This window comes from Danio rerio, chromosome 18 (genome assembly GCF_052040795.2).
Source record: "Danio rerio strain M-AB ecotype USA chromosome 18, GRCz13ab, whole genome shotgun sequence".
Classification (NCBI taxonomy): domain Eukaryota; kingdom Metazoa; phylum Chordata; class Actinopteri; order Cypriniformes; family Danionidae; genus Danio; species Danio rerio.
This window is the reverse complement of record NC_141038.1, coordinates 52,807,171-52,819,517: the sequence shown is the minus strand read 5'-3', so window position 1 is coordinate 52,819,517 and position 12,347 is coordinate 52,807,171. Positions and strand designations below refer to the sequence as shown.

The window sequence follows — 12,347 nt, the reverse complement described above, 5'->3', positions numbered from 1 at the left end:
ATGAAGACGTTTGTTTTCTACAGCATTTCAGGCAGGATCAGCTCTGGGTTTATTAAACACTCTGATTCTCTTGTTGGTTTGTTTTTAGCTGTGGTGCTTGGGATCATTGTATCACTCAATTATGACCAAGTTTAACACTGCAAAAATGTTTTTCTTCCTTTGAGTTTTTGTCTTGCTTCTAGTCCAAATATCGAAAAATTCTTTAATCATGAAGGGTTTTCTTGACTAGCAAAAAATATAGTCTTGTTTCAAGAAATAATGAGTCAAAATAAAGTGAGTTTTTCCTTCAAGCAAAATAATCTGACAATGATGGAAGAAAAATAAACTTGTTTTTTTTTTTGACATAACATTATTTTACTTACCTTACACTGTAAAAAAAAAAAAATCTGAAAAAAGGGTCAAATGATTGCAGCTACGACTGCCGAACAAAAAACATAAAATTACGGTAAAATTAATTTGTTGAAATAAAATGCAAAAAATAATAAATCTACAGATATTTTACAGATATTAAAATGATTACAGGGTCGCTGGTTCGAACCTTGGCTCAGTTGGCGTTTCTGTGTGGAGTTTGCATGTTCTCCCTGCTTTCGTGTGGGTTTCCTCCGGGTGCTCCGGTTTCCCCCACAGTCCAAAGACATGCGGTACAGGTGAATTGGGTAGGCTAAACTCTCCGTAGTGTGTGAATGCGTGTGGATGTTTCCCAGAGATGGGTTGCGGCTGGAAGGGCATCCGCTGCGTAAAAACTTGCTGGATAAGTTAGCGGTTCATTCCGCTGTGGCGACCCCGGATTAATAAAGGGACTAAGCCGACAAGAAAATGAATGAATGAATGAAAATGTTTACAGTAAAACACTATTATTTTATAGACTTTTCCTAGATTATATTAGAAAGAAATCTCTTTTGCATTTTGATTAAAATATTGATAACACTTTAGTTTGTCACAATTCATGCTATTAACTGCTAGCTTATTACCTCATTATTATTAAGATATTATATTAGTAGCTATAAAGCATGATCTTATTTTACATGCCAAATCCTACCCGATACCTAAACTTAACTATTAATTTACCAACCATTAACCCTTCCAGTCGCAACCCTTCTCTGGGAAACATCCACACACACACACACACACACTATGGACAATTTAGCCTGCTCAATTCACCTGTACCGCATGTCTTTGGACTGTGGGGGAAACCGGAGCACCCGGAGGAAACCCACGCGAACGCAGGGAGAACATGCAAACTCCACACAGAAACGTCAACTGAGCTGAGGATTGAACCAGCGACCTTCTTGTTGTGAGGCAACAGCACTACCTACTGCGCCACTGCTTTGCCTATAGGCCAAATATTATATCTTATTTTAATGCAGCACAGGCGATCCGAGTAATCATTTAAACTAATAGAGATCATTGTATATGCTTAATTAATTACAGTACATTTTGTATTATAGTATTTCTGCTAGTTTAAATGTGTATATCATGCATTATATAGGGATTATAATAATATACAAACAGAAATCTTAAAAGAAATCTAATTTGCATCTTGTAAATCTGAACAAGCCCTACTAATATGACAGTTCAAAAAACAATCTTTATTATTTTATTTATTATATTTACAACAGTCTGCTTCCAGACCTGTGCTTCAGACGAGCTCACCGAGCCTCTGAGTTTCCTGTTTTTAATCATTAAATGACTTCTATTTCAGCGTCCTACAACCATTTTAATCTCTCTGTCGATTTTTGTCCTGAATTCTTTAAATAAGGGCAGAGAGAGGACAAAAGCGTGTCTATTGTACCTTGCAGCAATTCCTCAATGATAATAAATCCCATGATGGAATGAACAGAGAAGCTGAAATATGCCGAAACGCTGTGGTGGGAAACCAAAGGAGGACACATTTGGGCATTTCTTGCTCCGCTGCAGCTGAACGGCTCTCCTGTGATCATTTTACAGTAAATTTAACTTTAAGCTCTAATAGATGGTCTTTGTGTGTCTTTCTGACCTTATTTTTAAGGGTGTTTTAAAGCAGGTGAGCCGAGTAATCATTTGAACTAATGGATATCATCGTATATCCTTATTTAATTACAGTACATTTCGTATTACAACATTTCTGCTTTGTTTAAATGCACAAATGAGGCATTATATAATGATAAAAATAATTAAAATAAGTGAATCTACAAAGAAATCTAATTTGCATCCGATTATAAATATAAACATTGCACACAAATCAAAGATTTGCTTCATTGGGTTGACATTATATGGCTTTTTCCTGTGATATAAGTATAATATAGTATAATTAGCAATTATATTATGCAATTATGTTATAATATAAGATATAATTTGCTGTTAAATAAGGCAAATATATATTATTATAATGCAGCACAGGTGAGCCGAGTAATCATTTAAACTAATAGAGATCATCATATTACCTTATTTAATTGCAGTCATTTTGTATTATAATAATTCTGCTATGGTTACATGTGCAAACTATGCAATATATAATGACTATAGTATTATAAAAAACAGAATCTTAAATAACTTTTAATTTGCATCCAATTATAAATCTCAACATGGCATACAGATCAAACATTTGCCTCATTGTGTTGACTTAATATAATATAGTAATCAATATATATATATATATATATATATATATATATATATATATATATATATATATATATATATATATATATATATATATATATATATATATATATATATATAATACTATATGATATAAAGTAGAGATATACAAAGTATATATATATATATATTTATTATTTGCTGTTATAGAAGGCAAATGTTATTATTTAGAAGGCATATAGATATAGAAGGCAAATGTTATTTTTAATCCAGTGCAGGTGAGCTAACTAATCATTTATCTAACAGATATCCTTTTCTTAATTATTATATTAATATAATAAACAGAATCCTAAGTAATCTAATTCACATCCGATTATAGATCTAAGCATGCCAAACATATATAATAAATACTATAAATACTATAATTATATGACTCTTTGCTGCTATATAATTATATTAAAATATATATATAATAATTTGTATTCACATTATATATTATGTAATTAAATTATAATATAATATATAATGTGCTGTTATATAAGGAAAAAATTAAATAATGAAATGCCCCTGTGAATACTTTTGGAGTGTACATATTCGAAAAACATGTGAAGTTTGGGGTATTGAATCAGAATATTAAATAGACTTTTTTATTACTAATGTAAACTAGTGCTTATTATTGTTGGATTTTTGTATTAGATAATGGTCCTTTAGGCCCTGAAATATAATTATTTTTAAAAAAAATCATTTTTGAATCTACAAATCTAAATAGATACAACAAAATACACACTTGCATATATTTTGTACAATATATTTTGGTTGTCTGTGTAATTTAGACGTTTTTTATATATGTATATTTATGCACACACAGCACATCAAAACAGTTAAAAAAAAAACTATGGACAAGCTTAACCACTGGGTTAAAATTTCAATGTAAAAAAAGATAACCCAATGATTTTATATGAAATACTGCACACACATTTGGGTTAAAAACACTTTTTTTCTCGCGTAAAGGCTTATTGATGATTACCATAAATATTGTACAACCATAAACACATAAGTGTTGTATTTAGCATTTTAGTAGATATCCTAGCAGTCTGTGTAAACCCCTTTTAATATGTCAGTTGATTTTAATAGACACATGAATATCTGTAAAATCTCACTGTATTTTTACCTTGTGATATTCATCTACATATTTTTTTTTTCACTTTGACTCATATTCATGTCTCACAATCATGATTGAAGTCTGTACTTTTTTTTAATTTACAAGACAATTTCCATGTTCCTGCTTTGACTTTAAAGTGTGTACAGTGTTCATGCTGCTAGTAATGCATTACCTGCGTTTGCTCTTCATTACTAGTGCAGTAGGGGTTAATTTTTACACACTGTGTCAAAGACCCGCATCAGCCATGTGTCCTCTATGAAAAATTAATGAATTCTGTCGATATGCAGACACACAGAGAGAGAGAGAGAGAGAGAGAGAGAAAGAGATTTCAGCCTCCTTCATTTAACAAAAACATTCAACACAGACTCACTGTGGATATGTACCCCTGTCTACATTTCTGGAGAGCGCAAATTATGTATCCAGTACACCTTGCTCCATTTTGTCTGTAAAATAAGTGATACAGGGCGGTATGACGCCGCCAACGGCTGCTGTTCCTTTACCTCTGTATGGACGGCTTTTACACTGTTACTAACTGCCCAGTAGTTCGCCATGTAATCTGATAGACTAAGGATGTTGTGCTAAAATAAATAAATAGACAGCTGGCTAAAATTGCCTTTTCTAGGGTGCTTTTGAAAACACTATCGGTTGTGTTTAGGGAAGGGGGTGGCTAAATAAGTCAGTCATACAGTCGATAGCTAGCTGGCCTGGTCAGCTGAGGTGTATATTGCGCCCTCTGGTGGATGCGCAAGAGATAGTCGTGATCATTAAAAAGCAAACACAGCAACCACTGGTGGATTTGCAAAACCAAAAACCGCAGGCAAACGTACTTGCGGTTACGTATTTCAGAAATTTAGACCGGGGTACATATCCACGATGAGCCAGTGTTGAAAATATCACCTACGTAAAATTATGTGCAGTTTTAAATCCATAAAAAGGTGCAAAACAAAGCTCATTTTCAATAACAGAACACAAAACACTTCTGTGAGCGCAAAAATATTAAAATATTGAACCAAAATCTGTTAAGCATCTTAAAAATACGTCGACACAGTACACCACATTAATGCATGGTTGATCTACATTCATTTGCCATATTTAAATAATATACAGTGGTTAGCACTGTCGCCTCACAGCAAGAAGGTCACTGGTTTGGTAAGTTGGCATTTCTGTGTGGAGTTTGCATGTTCTCCCCACCCTTGTTGGCGTGAGTTTCCTCACTGGTAGTCTAAACACATGCGGGACAGGGGAATAGATGAACTAAATTGGTGTGTGTGCGTGTGATTGAGTGTGTATGGGTGTTTTGCAGAACTGGGTTGCGGCTGGAATCCACGGTGTAAAACATATGCTGGAATAGTTGGTGGTTCATTCCGCTGTGGCAACTCCTGATAATCAGAAACTAAGGCGAAGGAAAAGGAATGAATGGATGCATATATATTGCAGAAATATTAAACAAAGCAATGTCAGATTGGTCCATCACCGTGCAGCCCGACAGTGGAAATAGTGTGCATGCATGACAGACGTGCGGATCTCTGAGAATGTGAAGCAGGATTTGAGGATTAAACGCCTCCTCCTCTGAAAGATGCCCCCATACTTGCGGTTTTATTCCAGGAACACGCTGACAACGTGATACCGCGCTGGCCGCTGTCATTATGACAATGGGAGAATAAATGGATTTATTCTGCACGGGATAAACGGATATCAGTGGAATTTGTTGCAAAGCATGAATGGGGCAAAAATCGTGCTTAACATACAGTGAAACGCCTCAAAGTGGCTCTAATTGGAGGAAGATGGAAAGCCAGCTTGGTCAATGTTTGCAGCCACTTACCTTAAAAGAATTTAGTAAATCCAATGAATATATCGTTATTTCAGTGTGTTAGATTAGATTTTATATTATGCATGATATATAATATACAGTTGAAGTCAGAATTATTCACCCCCCCCCCCCCCCAAAAAAAAAAAAAAAAACTCCCTTTTATTTATTTTTTTTTCTATTTTAAATATTTCTCAAATAATGTTTAGCAGAGCAAGGAACTTTTCACAGTATGTCTGATAATATTTTCTCTTCTGGATAAAGTCTTATTTGTTTTATTTCAGCAAGAATAAAAGCAGTTTTTAATTTTCCAAACACCATTTTAAGGTGAATATTATTAGTCCCTTTAAGCTTTATTTTCCCAAAGTCTACATAACAAACCATTATTATACAATGACTTGCCTGATTACCCTAACCTGCCTAGTTAACCCAGTTTAAGCCTTTAAATGTCACTTTAAGCTGTGTAGAAGTGTCTTGAAGAATATCTAGTCAAATAATATTTACTGTCATCATGGCAAAGAGAAAATGAATCAGTTTTGAGAAATGAGTTATTAAAACTATTATGATTAGAAATGTCTTGAACAAATCTTGTTGATTACTCGCGCGCACAGGTGATGTGATGCAGGCGACTGTGTAAAAAGCACGCGCGCGCTCCCGTTTGCTTGCACGAAACAACCGTGTGTAAAGAAAGCGCAACTGGTGCGATCGTTTCTCTTTGAAAAAGACTAGACAAAAAACGATGCTCGTGTACCCATAGTCCCGCTGCTTTCAAGAGCTCTAGATTGAGGGAAAAAAAAAAAATATATATATATATATATATATCCTTGTAAGCAGCAGCAGTCACTGCTTTCATTTTAATTATTCTCAGGCACGTGATCCTTTCATTATCACTCGTGGTATGTTTTTACCTGCATGCTTTTGCTGACAGTTATTTTTAATTATCATCCTTTACAATAACATTGCTTTAATATGAGATTAACTCCACCTTTATGTGTAGTAACTGATCTGGGACCTTTAGCCAGGACAGATTACTGTGCATATTTCAGATACATGACAATAAATCTTTTTTAAATGTTAATTCAAAAAAAGAAAAGTTTTGTTTAATAAAAAGTGCATGTGTACAGCTATATATTTGCTAGTTTTGACACATTTAAAATATGTGAAACAATTATTTCTTTTTTGGTTTGGTTATAGATGAGTTTGGTAAAACCTTAATTCTGAGCCCTAAAAAGTCATGTCAAATAAAAACCAATTTCAATGCGACACAACCCTTTGCTCATGCACAGTGAGCAAGCTCACACACAACAAAATAAATGACAAGGCATGTGGACAACACAACATCTAAATCAAGTTATTTTAACATGTCAAAGTCACATTTATTCTTATAAATTAGATTTTTCCAAGGATAAAAATTGTGGCTAGTGAAAATGGCAAGTGGCTAGTAATGCTGGAAATCTATCAAAAAAGTTAATGTAAAGCCCTGCTGATGGGTGTTTTGAGCTGAAACTTTACAGACACATTCTGGAGACACAAAAGACTTCTCTTAAATCTGGAAAAAGGGGTAAACTAGGTGCCCTTTAAACACCTAAGATTACTTTTATCGTCAACATTTCCCTCTCTTAATTCAATCCTACGCAAAACATACTGGGAACATCCCCTAACCAGGTAGTTGTACCAACACAATTCCTTCATGTTTGTGTCCCAACACAAAGCGCTTCAGTTAACTTAATGGTTTACAAATTTAAGCTGACTGAACATAAAACAAATTAATTACCCAAATAAATGAACAGAAGTGTGTTGTTTCAGCTCGTTTTAAACAGGTAGTTTGAACAAGCGGTAATCATTTGTCTGAGTGTACAATCCCAACATAGCAGATCCTGCGGTGTGACTATAACGAACGCACACATTGACTATCAATGCTAAAACCATGTATTGTGCATGTCCATTATTTCCACGCATGTCTTCAAGATCAGAGCAGCACACAGACACACACCTCAGACTAAAGAGAGCCAGTGCTTTAGTGCTGTTCTTAGTTAGTTGTCTGGATAATGGCTCTCTCTTGAGGGTTTCCGTGACTCTGTTTTCTGTGTGTAATGGAGAGAGGGAGCTTAAGCTCGGCTGAATGCACCACACACACCCTACACACATCAGCTCTCCGGTGTTTCACTCATTCAATGAAGCTCAACGTTTCCCCCTACCGGCTGACATGAGGATCCGCTCACTGGCAGAATGAACAGTTCAGGGGGTCTAGAAGCCTTCCAAAAAGTGAACGACGTACAGCAGAATTCATTTTATATTGATATATTAAGCCCCGTGTGCTGTTGGAGGTGTTTGCATCCACTCTGGGATGATTTTGAGGCTTAATGTGGCCACAACGTCCTCTGTGTTTCAGCAAATGGAGTGATCAAATCTTATTTCGACACATATTTTGGGAAAATGCTTTGAAAACACTCTGGACAAATTGACTCCCCTTTCGTTATGTTGGAGGCTGTTTTTGCCCCCTTGACTTCCATTATAATGACATTTATTGATTGCAAAGCCATGACGGCGGCATATACTCATGCATTCTTGATTGTTGCTGCTTTTCCCTGTTGGGAAGAGGTAACACAGGTATTACACCGATAGTAAATGATGTGAATTGTTACTTCAGTTAAAGTGTTACCTTAAGTACTAAGGTAAATACAAGGAACACATTTACAAGGATACTACTGCCGCCAAACGATTAACTGTGATTAAACGCATCCAAAATTAACAGTTTATATTTACAAAATATATTTGTGCATGCTGTATATGAGTATATGCATGACCATATAGTATAAAATGCTTGTTTTTGTATTTATATATAACAATATACACATCCCGGCCACTTTATTAGGTACACCTACTAGTACACCTCACAAATTACTATTTGTAACGAGTTGGGCCCCTTTGCATTCAGTGCTGAATGAGTAGTGAACTCATTGTCATATTCAAGAAACCAGTCTGAGATGATTCACGCTTTATGTGGTCATCTGCTGCTGTAGCCCAGAGGTTCTCAAAGTGGGGGTCGGGACCCCCCGAGGGGTCGCGGGACAATGAAGGGGGGTCGCCTGGTGATTTTCAAAAATCAATTAATTTTTATTAAACCTTAAGACTTACTGTATTTTATCAGTGACCTACTGAAGAGAAAAAAATAGTCGTTTATAGTTACTATAAACTATATAGTTACTATAGTAGCTTATAGTTACTAGTTCTATTGGATTGCGACTTCTTGGGTAATTACATTATACTAAAGACAGCAATACTGTCAGATGCAGCAGATTTTGTAACACCAGGTTAAACTTTCTAGCCCATTTACAGCACTGACATACATAAAAAAAAAACAAAGAATAGACTTGGGTCTATTGGTGTGTTTGTGCGCGTCATTGCTTAAAAGGTTTCTGTATTTATAACCACCACCTCAGAGAATATTGGGGGTCACGAGTCACTGGCATTGTCATTTTGGGGGTCGCGGGCTGAAAAGTTTGGGAACCCCTGCTGTAGCCCATCCGCTTCAAGGTTGGCCGTGTTGTGTGTTCAGAGATGCTCTTCTGCAGAGCTCGGTTGTAACGAGTGCTTATTTGAGTTACTGTTGCCTTTCTATCAGCTGGAACCAGTCCGGCCATTCTCCTCTGACCTCTGGCATCAGCAAGCCCACAGAACTGCCGCTCACTGGATATTTCCTCTTTGTCAGTTCATTCTCTGTAAATCCTAGAGATGGTTGTGCGTGAAAATCCCAGTAGATCAGCAGTTTCTGAAATACTCAGACCAGTCTGGCTCTAACAACCATGCCACATTCAAAGTCACTTAAATCCCCTTTCTTCCCCATTCTGATGCTCAGTTCGAACTGCAGCAGATCATCTTGAGCATGTCTACATGCATAAAAGCTTTGAGTTGCTGTCATGTGATTGGCTGATTAGAAAATTGCGTTAACAAGCAGTTGGACAGGTGTACCTAATAAAGTGGCCGGTGATTGTATATGTATAATGTTTATGTTAGTAAGTAGTGCATGTGTGTGTATAATATAAAATGTATATTCATTGTGGAGTAGTGAAGAATAGATGCATTTATGTGCTTATACGTGCAACTTATTAAAATGCAATAGTACACTCAAGCAAAAGAGCCACAAATCGGATAGCAATCATGCAAAAGCAATGGACTGGAATAATAATTCATACTCTCACTGTTTTTATTTGTCTGCATCACCTCTCTGTCACACATATGAATGAAGCGGGTGTCAAATATCCAGATTTCTGCTGGGCCGAGGGCTGTTAAAGGGCTCGTGTGCGTTCTCTCTCATTGGTGTCTGTGCTGCTCCTCCTCTCTCCGTCTCTCTGGAGCTGCAGATCCTGCATATGTTATGGAGGAGCAGATTTATATAACAGCAGAATAGATGCCGGCGTTCACACATCCAGACCGCACAGTAGCATCTAGTAATCTTGTGCTCAACATCGGCACTGGTGAATCTAAATAAGCAGTCTCTCACGAGTCGTCCCACAGTGTTAAAACTACTTGCATGTTCAGAACAGATAGACTTCCAAAATATAATGCTGTCATCATGTACTTACTGTCATGCTCTTCCAAACTTGTGGCTTTATTATGCATTAAAAGACGATGGGTAGCTGGTGGTCTATATACAGTTGAAGTCAGAATTATTAGCTCCCCTGTATATATTTTTTTCCCAGTTTCTGTTTAACAGAGATTTCTCCAACACATTTCTAATCATAATAGTTTAATAGCTCATCTCTAATAACTGATTTATTCTCTTTTAGCCATGATGGCAGCACATAATATCACACTAGATATTCTTCAAGACACTAGTATTCAGCTTAAAGAGACATTTAAAGGCTTCACTAGGGTAATTAAGGTAAAGTTAGGGTAATTAGGCAAGTTATTGTATAACAGTGGTTTGTCCTGGAGACAATCCAAAACTAATATTGCTTAAGGGGCTAATAATATTGACCTTAAAATGGATTTAAATACATAAAAACTGCTTTCATTTTAGCTGAAATAAAACAAATGAGACTTTCTCCAGAAGCAAAAATATTATAGGAAATACTGTGAAAAATTCCTGAATCTGTTTAACATCATTTGGGAGGGTGAATAATTTTGACTTCAACTGTATGTTATATATATATATATATATATATATATATATATATATATATATATATATATATATATATATATATATATATATATATATATATATATATATATATATATAGTTAATTATTAGCCCCCCTGCATTATTAGCCCCCCTGTTTATTTTTTTCCCCGATTTCTGTTTAATGGAGGGAAGATTTTTCAACACATTTCTAAGCATAATAGTTTTAAAAACCTATTTCTAATAACTGATTTATTTTATCTTTGCCATAATGAGAGTAAATAATATTTTACTTGATATTTTTCAAGACACTTCTATACAGCTTAAAGTGACATTTAAAGGCTTAACTATGTTAATTAGGTTAACTAGGCAGGTAAGGGTAATTAGGCAAGTTATTTTATAACAATGGTTTGTTCTTTAGACTATCGGAAAAAAAAAATTAGCTTAAAGAGGCTAATAATTTTGTCCCAAAAATGGCTTTAAAAAAGATTTTAACTGCTTTTATTCTTGCTGAAATAAAACAAATAAGACTTTCTCCAGAAGAAAAAATATTATCAGACATACTGTGAAAATTTCCTTGCTCTGTTAAACATCATTTGGGAAATATTTAAGAAAGGAAACTTCAACTGTTCAACTGTATATATATATATATATACAGAACTGCCCTAATCCTTCACTACTACAATAACTGTGCTTTATTCTGAGTGAAAAAACTAAATTCTTGCTTGCATTCTCTCTTTTTAAATGTAAAGCTTGCTGATTTTACTATAAACCACGTTCTGTTCAATGAAAGAAAAAGTGATTGAGAAATTCATTGAGCTTATTCACATTTAAACACATCCTTGTGACATCAAGTTCAAAATAAGGAAGAAAATTCACTTTAAATCTACATGAAAGGCACAGGTTTTTAGGAACGAAGTTGCAGTTGTAATATTAAATCTCATTTGTGTTCATTTCTTGTTATGTTCTTTTCTAACCCATTACATCAAATATATTATATATATATATATATATATATATATATATATATATATATATATATATATATATATATATATATAATAATAGTTCTGCTATGCCATGTTGCAAAATATTAATTAATTTTCCTTCAGCTAAGCACCTTATATATCAGGTGTTATATATACCACAGCGGAATGAACCGCCAACTATTCCAGCACATGTTTTGCACAGCGAATGCCCTTCCAGCCACAACCCAGTACAGGAAAACACCCATAAACACTCACACGTTCATACACCATGGCCACTTTTGTCTACCCAATTCACCTACATATATATATATATATATATATATATATATATATATATATATATATATATATATATATATATATATATATATATATATATATACTTTTTTTTAACTAACTATTGGTGAAGTCTTCTTTATTAGTGGTTTATAGGTTACAATACAAAATTAAAGTAATTTTTATAATTTCATTTAATTTTAATTATTATAATTATTTTAATATGTAATTTATTTTTGTAAAATAAGTATACATCTATATTGTTTACTTAATATTTAAGATTTGAAAACATCATCTATTATATTGACATTAATTCACAATTTTAAGGAAAAATAAGTATGTGCGTATTCTATTAGTAAAAACTCATACACTATTACCGAAATATATTAATTAATTCATTCAGTCATT

At 34.3% G+C, this 12,347-nt stretch overlaps 1 protein-coding gene and 1 long non-coding RNA gene across 4 annotated transcripts in view; one reads left to right on the top strand and one right to left on the bottom strand.

The window, feature by feature from the left end:
- si:cabz01090165.1 overlaps window positions 1-12,347 on the top strand; it is a 343,848-nt gene that overhangs the window by 289,423 nt on the left and 42,078 nt on the right. The window lies entirely within an intron of this gene.
- LOC147832959 (uncharacterized) overlaps window positions 6,908-12,347 on the bottom strand; it is a 155,967-nt gene continuing 150,527 nt past the window's right edge. Inside the window, exons 4-5 of the long non-coding RNA XR_015515397.1 lie at window positions 9,752-9,916; window positions 6,908-8,137 (exon numbers count right to left, since the gene is read on the bottom strand). This is a non-coding gene — a long non-coding RNA (uncharacterized LOC147832959). The remainder of the gene's footprint in view (window positions 8,138-9,751; window positions 9,917-12,347) is intronic.